The sequence below is a fragment of the Rutidosis leptorrhynchoides genome, chromosome 4 (genome assembly GCF_046630445.1).
Source record: "Rutidosis leptorrhynchoides isolate AG116_Rl617_1_P2 chromosome 4, CSIRO_AGI_Rlap_v1, whole genome shotgun sequence".
NCBI lineage: Eukaryota > Viridiplantae > Streptophyta > Magnoliopsida > Asterales > Asteraceae > Rutidosis > Rutidosis leptorrhynchoides.
In genome coordinates this window covers 475340525-475355567 of record NC_092336.1, presented here as the reverse complement: position 1 = coordinate 475355567, position 15043 = coordinate 475340525, and the positions used below count along the sequence as shown (strand labels likewise).

The window sequence follows — 15043 nt, the reverse complement described above, 5'->3', positions numbered from 1 at the left end:
ATGGTTTACAATAATATTACACAACAACATATGTCTTCGAATGCAGTTTTCAAACAATATTATACAAGCATGGACTCCAAATCTTGTCCTTAATTTAGTATGCAACAGCGGAAGCTCTTAACAATTACCTGAGAATAAATATGCTTAAAACGTCAACAAAAATGTTGGTGAGTTATAGGTTTAGCCTATATATTTATCAATTCATATTAATAGACCACAAGATTTCATATTTCCATTTCTTGTAAACAGCATGCATGCATAAAAATCATTCATATGGTGAACACCTGGTAACCGACATTAACAAGATGCATATAAGAATATCCCCTATCATTCCGAGACATCTATCGGACATGATAAAACAACATCGAAGTACTAAAGCATCCGCAACCATGGATGGGGTTCGTTAGGCCCAATAGATCTATCTTTAGGATTCGCGTCAATTAGTAGATCGGTTTACTAATTCTTAGGTTACCAGGCAAAAGGGGCATATTCGACTTCGATCATTCACCCATATAATGTAGTTTCAATTACTTGTGTCTATTTCGTAAAACATTTATAAAACTGCATGTATTCTCATCCCAAAAATATTAGATTTTAAAAATGGGACTATAACTCACTTTCACATATTTTTACTTCGTCGGGAAGTAAGACTTGGCCACTGGTCGATTCACGAACCTATAACAAATATGTACATATATATCAAAGTATGTTCAAAATATATTTACAACATTTTTAATACGTTTTACTGTTTTAAGTTTATTAAGTCAGATGTCCTCGTTAGTAACCTACAACTAGTTGTCCACAGTTAGATGTACAGAAATAAATCGATATATATATATATTATCTTGAATCAATCTACGACCCAGTGTATACATGTCTCAGGCTAGATCACAACTCAAAGTATATATATTTTTGGAATCAACCTCAACCCTGTATAGCTAACTCCAATATTACTGCATATAGAGTGTCAATGGTTGTTCCAAATAATATATATACATGGGTCGATATGATATGTCAAAACATTTGCATACGTGTCTATGGTATCCCAAGATTACATAATATATTAGAATACATGTATAATACAATATGAGTTAGCTAGGATATGATTAATATAGATTTGTTAGCAATTTTCACGTAGTTACAACAAGCAAAAATATCCAATCTTGTTTTACCCATAACTTCTTCGTTTTAAATCCGTTTTGAGTGATTCAAGTTGCTATGGTTTCATATTGAACTTAAGTTTATGAATCTAAACAGAAAAAAGTATAATTTTATAGTCGAAAATACAGGTTACAAGTCGTTTTTGTAAAGGTAGTCATTTCAGTCGAAAAAACGACGTCTAGATGACCATTTTGGAAAACATACTTTCACTTTGAGTTTAACCATGATTTTTGGATATAGTTTCATGTTCATAAGAAAAATCATTTTCCTAGAAGAACAACTTTTAAATCAAAGTTTATCATAGTTTTTAATTAACTAACCCAAAACAGCCCGCGGTGTTACTACGATGGCGTATATCCGGTTTTACGGTGTTTTTCGTGTTTTCAGGTTTTAAATCATTAAGTTAGCATATCATATAGATATAGAACATGTGTTTAGTTGATTTTAAAAGTCAAGTTAGAATGATTAACTTTTATTTGTGAACAAGTTTAGAATTAACTAAACTATGTTCTATTGATTACAAGTTTAAACCTTCGAATAAGGTAGTTTTATATATATGAATCGAATGATGTTATGAACATCATTACTACCTCAGGTTTTGTGGATAAACCTACTGGAAATGAGAAAAATAGATCTAGCTTCAAAGGATCCTTGGATGGCTTGAAAGTTCTTGAAGCAAAATCATGACACGAAAACAAGTTCAAGTAAGATTTCTACTCGAAATAAGATTGTTAAAGTTATAGAAATTGAATCAAAGTTTGAATATGAGTATTACCTTATATTAGAAAGATATCTTACTGTAAATAAGAAAGATTTCTTGAGGTTGGATGATCACTCAAAGTGGATTTGCAAGATTGGAAGTAAGCTAGCAAATTTGGAAGTGTTGTTGGTGTGTTCTTGAGTAGTTGTTTTATAACTTGGATTATGTATGGATTTATGAACTAGATTGAGCTAGATTTTGTTGAAGATGATGAAGAGCACTTAGAACAAAGGAAGAACACTTGAGAGAGAGTAATTTAATTCAAGAAAATTGAAATGAAAATGTGTTTGTGAGCACTCTAGTTCACGTGAATTAGGGGTTCCATATAGGCTCCATTAGTTTGTAATTTTGTGAGATATTTCATGCTAGATGTTAAATGATGGTTCCCAAATGGTTAGGTGACTCACATGGGCTGCTAAGAGCTGATCATTGAAGTGTATATACCAATAGTAAATACATTTAGAAGCTGGGTATTGTACGAGTACGAATACGGGTGCATACGAGTAGAATTGTTGATGAAAATGAATGAGGATGTAATTGTAAGCATTTTTGTTAAGTAGAAGTACTTTGATAAGTGTCTTGAAGTCTTTCAAAAGTGTATGAATACATATTAAAACACTACATGTATATACATTTTAACTGAGTCGTTAAGTCATCGTTAGTCGTTACATGTAAATGTTGTTTTGAAACCTTTAAGTTAACGATCTTGTTAAATGTTGTTAACTCATTGATTATTATATCTAATGAGATATTAAATCATTACATTATCATGATATTATGATGTATTAATATATCTTAATATGATATATATACATTCAAATTGTTTTACAACGATAATCGTTACATGTATGTCTCGTTTCGAAATCCTTAAGTTAGTAGTCTTGTTTTTACATATGCAGTTCATTGTTAATATACTTAATGAGATACATACTTATCATAATATCATGTTAACTATATATATATATATATATATATATATATATATATATATATATATATATATATATATATATATATATATATATATATCCATATATATGTCATCATATAGTTTTTACAAGTTTTAACGTTCGTGAATCGCCGGTCAACTTGGGTGGTCAATTGTCTATATGAAACCTATTTCAATTAATCAAGTCTTAACAAGTTTGATTGCTTAATATGTTGAAAACACTTAATCATGTAAATATCAATTTCATTTAATATAAATAAACATGGAAAAGTTCGGGTCACTACAGTAAGCGCGAATCATATTGATAGATCTATCGGGTTTGACAACCCCAACCGGGCTAGTCGCTCTAGTATTGTAAACGGTTGCATAGTACTTTGTTTTTACTACACTTGGTACAGTGTAGGGAGATTTCATAATAAAGGGAATATGCCACATTAATGGTTAAGTATGGTTACCGAAGCGCTCAACAACTTATAGAATATCTTTATTGAAATGTTTATAACTATGAAATCTTGTGGTCTATATTTATATCGATGATAGCTTTAAACCTATATATCTTACCAACCTTTGTGTTGACTGTTTAAGCATGTTTATTCTCAGGTCCTTAAGAAAGTCTTCCGCTGTTGCATTATCTGAGCAAGCTGTGCATGGAGTCTCATGCTTTTGTTTAAATGAAGTGTTGCATTCAATAAAACCTTTGTCATGTATTATATTCGACTGTTATGTCACGTGTGCAGTATTTGGAAACCGATGTATCATGGGGATTATTTCTTAAATAATCGCCCACTTGTTTAAAACATACATTATGTATAATAATGGTGTGCTTTTCATGAAACGAATGCAATATTTTCTAAAATGTATCATATAGAGGTCAAATACCTCGCTATGGGACCAATGAATAACGTACTGTGTTTATAGTAATATGGACAGGTCGTTTCACCAAGCAACTCAGGTCCCGCGATTAGTTGCCAAGCAACCCGGGTATGAGTTTCCTTCTAGCGTGTGTGGGTGCAAATAATGAGGGTCGTTGAAATAAATGATCCGCTGATGTAAATTCGTCGTTAAAAAAAAAATATAAGTTAATTATCTAATAACTAATAATAATACGCAAGTGAATTTTAGTTTAATCTGAGTTTGTTCATAATTAATAATTATTTTAATTATTTAATAACCTAATATAATTTAATTATATTTGCTAATTTAAATAATAGTAGAATATACGTAATAGTAGGAGTATATTCAATTTCAATTTGATAGTATAGTAATAGTAATAGTAGTATGGAGTTATTTAGTAGGAGTACAGTATATTCAAAAAGGGTAATTTCGTCATTTAACCCCTTAGATCTTTGTTGCTTGCATACTGTTTCTTCCCCATTCGCCTCACCAGAACTTTCTCGACATTTGTTTTGGGCGATTTTCTCACCTTCTCCAATTCACCATCAAATTGTTAAATTAAATTGGTACAATTTGGGAACGAAGAGTATAGGTTAATACATCGCTTAATTAACCCCCCTAAAACCCTAACCCTCACTCTCAGTTATTGGCACTATGCTACCGAACCTACTCGCTGACGGCGACTCCGATTCAGTCGTCGGTTCCGGCGATAATGAAATGCGAAGATTTACATCGGTTCGAGGAGCTAAAAAAACAAAGGCGTAATTGATTCAGATGATGATGATGATGATGAATCAATTGAAGATGAAGAAGATATTGTTATTTATTCAAGTAAGCATGATCTGGAGTTTTTTCATGCGTTAATTAAGGTTAGAAATCAGGATCCTTCACTTAAGAATACTGATACTAAGTCATTTGATTCTGATAATGATGATTATGATTATGATTATGATTATGATTATGATTATGATTATGATTATGATTATGATTATGATTATGAGGTTAGTGGTGAGATTAGTGTTAACAATAAGAAAAAGAATCATATGTATTTGAAAGACGTTAGTGGTGAGATTACTGTAACTAATCGAAAATGTTTTTTCTTTATGGTCAATTGGACCTGTTAACATAACCATTTGACAAGGACTTGCCACTAACCTCGAGGACACATAGTTATGCGTCCTTTTGTCGTCTTTTTTGTGAGCTTTTAGCAATTTTTGTGAGGTTTTAGCAACCAGACGCCTTCCATTTATCATTGTTCAATTTGATATCATTTACTATGTTGCACCTCCTGTTAAGTGAAACTACTGTATTTGTGGAATTCAACATGCTGTAGCTGCTCTTTTTTGGTATTTGCTAAATATCTATACCTTTATGTATACAAATAGTTATAGCCCACTTCGTGTTTCCTTTTTTCAGGTTTTGTTGAAAGTTATATATGAGCTTCAAATCTGTGTTGTTGTTTTCGCTTCTTCAAGCTAACTGATTGTTATTGTGTTTGTATATACATGTATCTAACATCTAATTATTAGTACCTTAAATGGATTGTGAAATTTGTCGATAACTACTTAAATTGTTGTTGCAAGTGTTCTCATAAGTCGATATCTCTTTTGTATTAGTTGTTGATTTTCATCATATTAGGTTATTTAACTACTTATTGTGCTAACTATCATTTGTTAGGTCTTTTTTGTTTGTTGTCAATTTATTCTATTTAATTAATTTCTGATGTATAAAATAAATGTAGGGGCTGTTTTACGTTTAGTTGTTGCTGTAGAAAAACTGGTTTGTTCATGAGCGAAGATGCTTACATTATTTATGGTATAGACTTGCAGGGGATATGGGTTATAAATATGTGTTAGGCAACTGTTTTGTGCATATATGTAATTATCATTGGTTGGGTGGGTCTTGATATATATTCATACTAATATAACTAATTTCCAGAGTTAACTCAATAATTTTGTTTTTTGATGCACCTCTATATAATTACAATATTTCCCCTTTGACATAGTTTTAACCATTGATTATCGCTATACCCATTGTCAACTATGCATAAGTATTGGTAGTAAACTATGCACAAGTATTGGTAGTATAAAATGATCTTTAATCACAAGACTCCATTTTGCAGCAACAATTTTTTATAATGAGGGATTGGATGCATGAAATATTAGATATATCTATACAAATTTGTGTAAACTATTTACACATTTAGAGAGTATCTTAACCACCATCAAATTATGCAGTTGCGTGAACATATTCATGATACAGAAGATTACATCAACATTCAGGTATATGGAATTTCAAAATGTTTGTATATTTTATCCGGTTACGTAGAATTATGATTCTAAAAGCGCTTATGTTGTTCTTATTACAACTTGGCAATCATAGAAATTAGCGAATCATAGAAATTAGCGAATTCAGGTTCGTTATATTCTATATTTTCCTCTTTATTGACTGTTTTATTCTGTTTGAAGATCATCTCATACTGTTTTCTATTCATGATCATAGCTTGCGCTTTTTAAAAGTTCAGGAACTTTATGTACGTCGACATATGCATTGATGACTGGGATATTTCGTATGATTATACTTTTGTTGTGGTTTTGTAGTAATAGAAAGGAAGGTAGGTGGCCATATCTATTAAATCCGATTCACATCCTTTTACGAGTTGTTTATAGCAGAATTTATAAGTTTTTTTTTTTTTTTTTTTTTTTTTTTAATGTTTTGATACTTTTGATAGATGTCTCACATTTGTAGCACATATGTGGCAAACAACAATGCGATATATTGCGCATGAATGCCTTTCAAGGTGGCCGCCGCAACGCGCGGTTGACCACCTGCTTGTTAAATATATATCAATAGAAAGTATAAATTTACTACTCACTTGATTAATTTAATCCTAAAGGTTATTACGATCTTTTCACATTCTAGATATTTATTACCTCATGCTTTCATTTGTTCACCACTGATTCACCACCGACGTTGTGGATGTTTCTAGCGATGTCTTCCACCTTCTTCATCTCCTAATTCTAGGGTTTCTTATTTGATGCTTCATATATATCTATATTCTTTTTCCCACCTCTTTCCCAAATTCCCCATTCCTTTCTCCATCTTTCTTTCTGAATCCTCATCCTATCATCCTCTTATTTTATTATATTTTTGAGTTTCCATAATCCAACCAAACTAAAGTTACGCGGAGAACAACACATCCACCGCCGGTAACAACGTCACCGCTGCTACAAGCATACAACTCCGTGTCTGGTACAACCAACATCGCTGCTACTACCGCCGCCGTCGTCTCCGCTGCTACCACCAACACCTCCGTTGTTACCACCTAACCAAGTATTATTGCTAGCTAATTTTGTTATTTAAAACATAAAAATAATTAAATGAATCACTAATTTTAGTGATTTTTTTTTGGATAAAAAGAGGGTTATATTTAAACTTTTGGACTTGATGAAATGGGGTTATGAAGCTTCCCCATATTGCTTACGATATAGCCGGCGACGGGCACTCCCAATAAGGTATGTGGTATATTAAATATAAAATTTGGTTTTTTTATTTTATTTAAATGAGAACTGTTAGAGCATGAGGTGTCCGTGTCTATTTTTCAGTGTCAATTTCATTGTCAATTTTTGACACTGAAATTGATTGATAGTGTGTAAGGTGGATGTGTCTACAGTGTCCATTTCAGTGTCAATTTCAATGTTCATTTTTTTATTTAATTTTTTAATTGATTTTTAAATATTGTATTTAATTGTTAAAAATACTCAAATAATAATAAACATCAAACAAACATAATTCATTAATAAAAAAACGTACATTCTTAAAATACAAATTAAAAAACACTACGAGTACGCTTATTCAAATAAACACACATACGAATAAACTACTCATCGTCCGTGCCCGTAGACAACTCTTGGACCTCCTCGAACCTCTTCAACGCGTTGCGTCTGATCAACGCCTTCTGCTTCTCGATGATCTTCTTGTCTTCCTCAGTCATATCAATTGCTAGCATCCTCATTTTCACTTCAACTTGCTTTGATTCATAATACTTTTTTATTCCGGTCCGCGACCTCATCATGATTTTCCTTGATCGACAAATGCAACGACTCACGTGAAGATCCCGATGGTGTAGAATCACTTGACTTTTTCCTTGACTTTCTCGGTTTACCCGGTGGACGGGGTATTGTATCATGACCATACATTTCTTTGTTTGGGGCCTCAACATCTTCATCCAAGTTAACTGAACTATTTCCAACCCCTTCTTCAACCATCGGTGTAAATTTCTTGTTTGATATAATAGTAATAGTAGTATGGAATTTGATATTATATACTCCGTGTAATTGTTTGATTAGAATTATTTAGATTAGATATTTGATATTCCTATTAATAATAATAATAGTAAGTAGTAATAACTAGTTGTTGGACCCTCGCTTCGCGCTGGGGGTTCGGTTTTCAATGTATTTTATTGCGTTTAGTTTATAAAATTATTTCATGGTTAAAAAGAATGATGTCGTTAAAGCGCAACTCGAGTCGAACTAAAAGGTATAACCCGTGAAAGATTTAAATGTTATTTTAAATTAACAATATATGTCCATCTTCGCGTTTAGCTATGTAATTATCGACTTTTAAGAATTTAACGCAAAATTAACGTGTATGAAAAGCACCCCAAATATTTAGCGTTTTTTAAAAAACGTCCATTTTGCGTATAGTTAGTGAAATTGTGTTCCTAAAATTATTTCGAGTTTAACGATGGTGTCGAAAAAATTTAACCCGTGAAGATATGACCCGTTGAATATTTGGGTGGAGTTTATTTAAGATTTTTTATGAAAATGGTTATTTGACACTTTACCCCCTGTTTAGGGGGTCGATTTGAATATTTGAAACAAGTGTGGGGGTCTTTGTTGGTGTAGTGAAATTTAATTAGAATTTAAAAAAAAAAGATAAAAGGATGAAAATGCCCCTAGTTACTATTCATCATTTTTTGTGATAATAATAATAATAATAATAATAATAATAATAATAATAATAATAATAATATAATAATAATAATAATAATAATAATAAAAATAAAAAAGTTGCAGTAATGATATTATATACTCCAAGTAGTAGTAGGATAACGTAATAATAATAGTAGATCCTTGTAATGTTTCATTATAAATTGTGTGTAATTGTACATATTTGTTGTCATCCTGGCATCTTATGTGATTGTAATCATGGAGAACTTGGGTCGTTATTTATATTGAGCTTTACCTTGCGTTATATTAATAAAATTTTGGTTGCTTTTCAAAAAAAAAATTTAATAGAGTTGCAGTAATGAGAAGGTTTTAAAAAAATGTTGGAACGTGCCGCGAAATTCAGGTCAAAAGCTTTGAATGGGTTGCGAGAAGATGCGAGGAGAAAGCTATCGATTGGAATAGTTGGTTACATAATCCCTGTAGTATTTCATCATAAATTGTGTGTAATTGTACATATTTGTTGTCATCTTGGCATCTTGTGTGATTGTAATCGTCGAGAACTTGGGTAGTTGCTTATATTAAGCTCTACCTTGCGTTATATTAATAAAATTTTGGTTGCATCTCAAAAAGAAAAAAAAAAGAAAAATTAATAGAGTTGCAAGAATAGTGAGATCTTTTAGATGTGAGGAACTAATGAAATATTAGATAACTAGCTTTAAGATCCCGTGCGTTGCACGGTGGCTTAAAAAATTAGTATACTAATACATTAATGTTGTTACAGATTGTATGCGTGTTATACAATAAGTAAGCATTTGAACGTCTTTTGGACAATTTGAAAAGTAAACAGGGTGTAGCTATTTGAGCATATGGATAATATTATCAATTGTAATTTTGGGCATTTGGTATTATGTGCTCAAATATTCATAAATACATGAATCATTGGTTCCCAAATATATATATCATCCGAGAATGAGGCTAATGACATAGTATTTGTGGGCATCATTGTGATAAAGGTATGCCACAACAGAGTCGGAAAACATAAGATATTAGTAATTTTGCAGCTCACATGTTTTTATGTGTAATCCGCTGCAAAGATAACAAAATCACTAAAAACTAAAAATAGAGACAGCGCAACAGCCAGTAGGTCACCTCTTTTTGTTGGATCTCCTTTCTTGTCGTAAATGTAGGCCTCAACAAAGCTGAGGTAAGAGAGTTTCAGGTGAAATAACGCATACTCGGCCATGCTCATCCTGTATCAAACAAACAACTTTACAACTAATAATTCAATTAATAATAAGGGTAGCTTGAGTTTACAACTAATATAACCCAAAAAATTTGCTAAGACAAACACCTGCTTTAAATCCTTAGTTTGTCCTTTTGACCACCCATCTTTTATTTATCGCAAATATAATGATAATGATTATATTAATAATAACCAATCAATACACGAGAAAGGAAGAAGCTAAACCTGCCCAACACAATACATCATACCCATTCTAACCAGATCAACACAAAACAAATGCAAACAATTTCATCTACAATTCGAACACCCACATCAAAAAAACCTAAAATAAGTTGTCCCATCTTTCATGACCCACTACAATTAGACCACATGTCAACCTATGTCATACTGATACTTCATATTAAATAATTTTGAGCCCCCAAATCTGAGGAGCTCATTATAGCTTCTTTTGTACGACATTCACAACCATTGTCATAATGGTACTTTATATCAAGTGACTTGAAATTGTATCATTTGATCAAAAATATGAATGAATACTATAATTGAAAAGAAAAGGCCGTACCCGATCAAATACGTCGTAAGACTTCTTTGTAGATGACAATTTTCATAGTGTCAGATCGTATAGCATGATGTTTCATATTCATAAAATATGATTTGCATAATGTCAGATCGCTGATCGTGTAAGTTGAATGTCATATTGATTTTAAATGCAACTAATGCCTTCCATTTTCTTGTGGTTTTCGCATAACTCATGAATGTTGATTATTAAATGAATGAACCACCAGATGTAATGACCGTGACACCTACCATATGACGCTGCAATTGCCATTGGGAATTAAATATCATATTTATAATAGCCACTAAATCTGAGTGCCTATCATGCCATCTCTATATAGACCAAAAGATCCAAAATTTTCATGTGATTAGCTTTACAATGAAAATACTGATTCATACACAAAGATTATTTACTGAAAATTACCTTAGTCAACGTTTGGATATGAAATCATTCAAATAATCGACAGTTAAGCAGCAAAGACTTTTTGACATTGTATGACGAGAAATAAATTAAAAACCCTAAATTGATGTCGTAGATGTGTTGATACGTATTCTAAATTTGACGAAGAAACATTTGGCTGACCAAATTTTCAGTACTTCAGGAAACTCACTTAGGTTTTTGTATGTCTTCTGTACCGAATCTTAACACCATTTCAAATGCATGCAAATTTATAGCATACAACTAAAAATCCTTAACACAAACTTCAATTATATCCCTAGACAAACCTAAATCTGTATCATTCACTGATCTTGATTACAACCAATTACAAATGGGTTTAATAATATCATATATTTTTTTTAGAAAAGCAGCAATTGGATTAAATTAAAAGAACAGGTACATATACATTTGTGTACATTTGGGCCAAGATAGCCCATCAACTATCGCTAATAACCTGTACAAACTAACAGTATGCATTCCGTGAGGATTAAAGGAAAACAGTAGCAGTGCATTTGAAACATGAACATGTGATGCATAAACTAACATAAACAAATACCAACAAATATAGCTACTCATATCTATAAACATATACATAGTCAAAAGCATAAACATATACATAGACATTGTAGCATATCCACAAACATATAAATAATCAAAAGATCAGTTATGACTTTTTTAAGTATACAAACCTTCAACATGTCAACTTATATCGTAAACTCTTATGCAGCATATGTGTTTTTAATCAATATCTTCTTGTGAGTAACCAACAATTACATGTATAAGTGTGATGAGGCTTTCAAATGGTTCTGTGTACAATATCGAAATTTTGGTTTTAATAAATATGACAGGTTGGGTCAAAAGCTTGAGATATACACAAATTTGATCAAATCTTATCATTTAAAATAATACATTATTGTCAAAATATGGCCTTTGTAATCATAGCAACACCTTTTATCATCTATACGATTAAGAAACAGGATATCCAATTGTAATCAACACAACCCGCTCCAACCCATACAAACATACATGCTATATACTTTTAGCCCATTTGGATACATTTGGATATGATGGTATCTTGTTTCACTTGAATAAACTTGAAAAAGTAGGAGTCATCCAAAAGTCCTACAACCACTCACTCAAAATTGTGCCCATGGCGCACACCAATAATTATAGACACTTGGGAGGAGACTACAGCCACTCACTCAATATCAAATGAAATAAAAAGGTACAAAAACCTACATAATGAATGTATAAATGTAGACCATACCAGTGTTACCATAGTGATAGACATTTTGAACTCATCAAAGCGCCAACGTAGATGTATGACCATGTCTGTTCATTTTTTCCCACGACGATGGGTTATCGGGTAGTAAACACTGCACTCAACCCAAAAAAGTCACACATATTGAAACTCAAATACATTAAGTAATCGTAAATAAACTAAATTCTTCTACGATGAAGCAACAATTTAGTAATTACCATTTAAGTCAATAATTAATGATAACAAACTCTAAAACATAACAGAGCAATCGGAAACAGTGCAAAAGAACAGTGCACCGGTGTTTTCATCAAACATTGTTAGAAAAGGGACAAAAGAAGACTTGATGGGTCTATCTAAACCCTCATTAAGATCTAAGTTGGTTTACTTAGATCATCAGAGACATATATAGTTGATGACCCATTGTGTACGGTGTTATCATCACATTTATCTTTGTTAGTAAAGGAGAGTAAACAACATGGAATATAGGGAAAGCGTCAAAACCATAATTGAAGTCTTATTCACAAAATTTCATAATTTGTTGAATGCACTTGTACAAACATAGCCATACTCTTCCATTAGAGTTGCTGGCACCATACAAAACTGCAAGTCTGCACAATAACGCAATAATCATTTTAAAAGGTAAATAAAAATTATAAAAATAAAAAATATTCATAAATTAAAAAATGACAGCATGGTAGAAATCAACTAATGCATAGAAAGGAATTTCATAATTAAAGATAATCGCAGTTTGATTTTATGGAATTTCATAATTAAAAAATCACTTGTCCATTCCTGAATCTCGAAACCCTCCTTTTATAACGTTGAGCTGTAATTTATCAAAGTCTAGCCATAATAGATCATCTGCAACATTCAATATAGCATCTCACACTTCAGACGAATGAATTTTATTGATTAATAGCACACAACATTCAGTGATAATGAATTTACATAAACACAAACGTGTTTTAACATAATGAATTTATATGGTGTAGCAATTCTATTTATGGATCAGACAAAAAAAAAATCAGAAAATTCATCTGAACAAAATCCCTAATATTGTGAATCCACAACAAAACACAAAGTGATTTCATCAATAACTTTGTGAATATAATGATATTAAAAACGTATGTTTACTTACATATTTTCTTTGGCAAGATTGATGAATGAAGTTTGTGATCGAACAGAGATGCTGAAACCCTCTAATGGTGCTTCATTTTTTGTTATGCCAAACGCATCTGATTAATTGGAATTCATATAACCATCTGTTGAGACATTTAATCAATTGATGTATTAAGGGCGTAGCAGATGGACTGAATCAAGCGATAATATCAAGCCGATCATGGTGTGCTTTACGATTTTGAACATGTTTCGAGATTTAGAGTGTATTTGCTTTTGATTTTTTATAATTGTGGATAGTTAGGGTTTGAGAGAAAGAGTAAGAGAAAGAGACGGTTTTTGTGGATTGGTTTCAAAAACGGACGAATGGGATTGGGACAGATGTCAGAATGTGGGCAATAGTTTGGAAAAGGGGGTAGGGAGGAGGTAGTGATGTCACGTGTCATATCTATACGAATTATTACAAGTTATAGATAGATAGATAGATAGAATAGATACTCTATTAATGGTTAGATTTGTTTTTTAAATAATAATCTGATGGTTGAGATTAAATAAGCAATGCTACTATTACTTACATCCATTGGTGTTAATAAACACCATGATCTAAGCTAAAGTTTACCAAAATCTCATTTAGAACAAGATCCCTTATTTCATAATCCAAAGACAAGTATAAAAGGGATCAAATCTTACCTTGATGGATTGCTCTTGACGTACGGATTCCTAAAATGCTAGCTATTTGAATCAATTCCTCCTAATGTAAGGGGTATGCATGAATCTTCTTAATAGAAAATGAGTGTTCTTGAAGAGAGTGAAAGAAATAGGTGTGTGTGTGTGAGATCGTCAATTGAGAGGAAAAAGTGAGAAAGATCTGGATACATGAATATTTATTTTCTATTTAATGGGTTAAATCTCACTCCTCACAACACACGAGTATTTAACTAAAATCTGAATTTCTATGCACTCATTTACATAAACTAAACGAGGTCAAAGGAGGTCAACCAAATATATTTTGTGACCCTTGTCACAAGCGAATCCGACTAACCAACTTAATTAATAGAATTATAAACTTGAAATTTCATTAATTTAAATAACGAATATAATCAAAAGCAAAATAGTAAACTTACTTCTAGGCCCAGGGATAAGATGTTACAAAAGTTCTCACCAAACTTTTGAATCAACAATGACACATTATTTTGATTTAAAAATTCTCACGATCTCGACTGAAGGACCGGATGAAGAAGACAAGTTGGTAGTCCAAATGAAGAAAGCAGTAATTCTAGCCACGCTGAGACGTGACGCTTCGAGTTACGAACCATCCGGACGTTTGATTATTTTATCTATTTATATTTCTAAGAAATGTAATCGCCTTTAATTTTATTTCTAGGAATTGTAATCATCTTTAATATTTTTTTAGAAAATGTAATCCTTTTTAATTATTAAATGAAGTTTTAAGTTTATTATAATTTTTATAATTATAATTATTTTAATTAACTGAATAATATAATTTCTGTAAAATTAATAAAATAAAAAATTGACACACCTCGCACTCCTACACACTCTCCACTTTTCCGGACACCATGTCACCCGTGACATAGTAATTGATCTGGGCCACCACTCTCAATGCTCTAACAACCTCTACTAGCTAATAATTACCTTACTAAACTTTTTGTAACATTATTATTTTTTTTTTCTAACAAAAAACATACACTCTTT

At 31.6% G+C, this 15043-nt stretch overlaps 1 long non-coding RNA gene across 3 annotated transcripts; it reads right to left on the bottom strand.

The window, feature by feature from the left end:
• Positions 1 to 9615: 9615 nt before the first annotated feature.
• On the bottom strand, positions 9616 to 14053 carry LOC139844529 (uncharacterized). 3 transcript variants are annotated; one of them, XR_011757995.1, is made up of 4 exons: positions 14021 to 14053; positions 13353 to 13476; positions 12997 to 13075; positions 9616 to 12822 (listed from the first exon to the last, which is right to left on the bottom strand). It is a non-coding gene; the product is annotated as an uncharacterized lncRNA (long non-coding RNA). The 3 variants fall into 3 exon arrangements; XR_011757996.1 differs by lacking the exon at positions 14021 to 14053 and having other exon boundaries at positions 9616 to 9966; positions 10522 to 12822; positions 13353 to 13729; XR_011757994.1 differs by lacking the exon at positions 14021 to 14053 and having other exon boundaries at positions 13353 to 13729.
• Between the last annotated feature and the right edge of the window lie 990 nt (positions 14054 to 15043).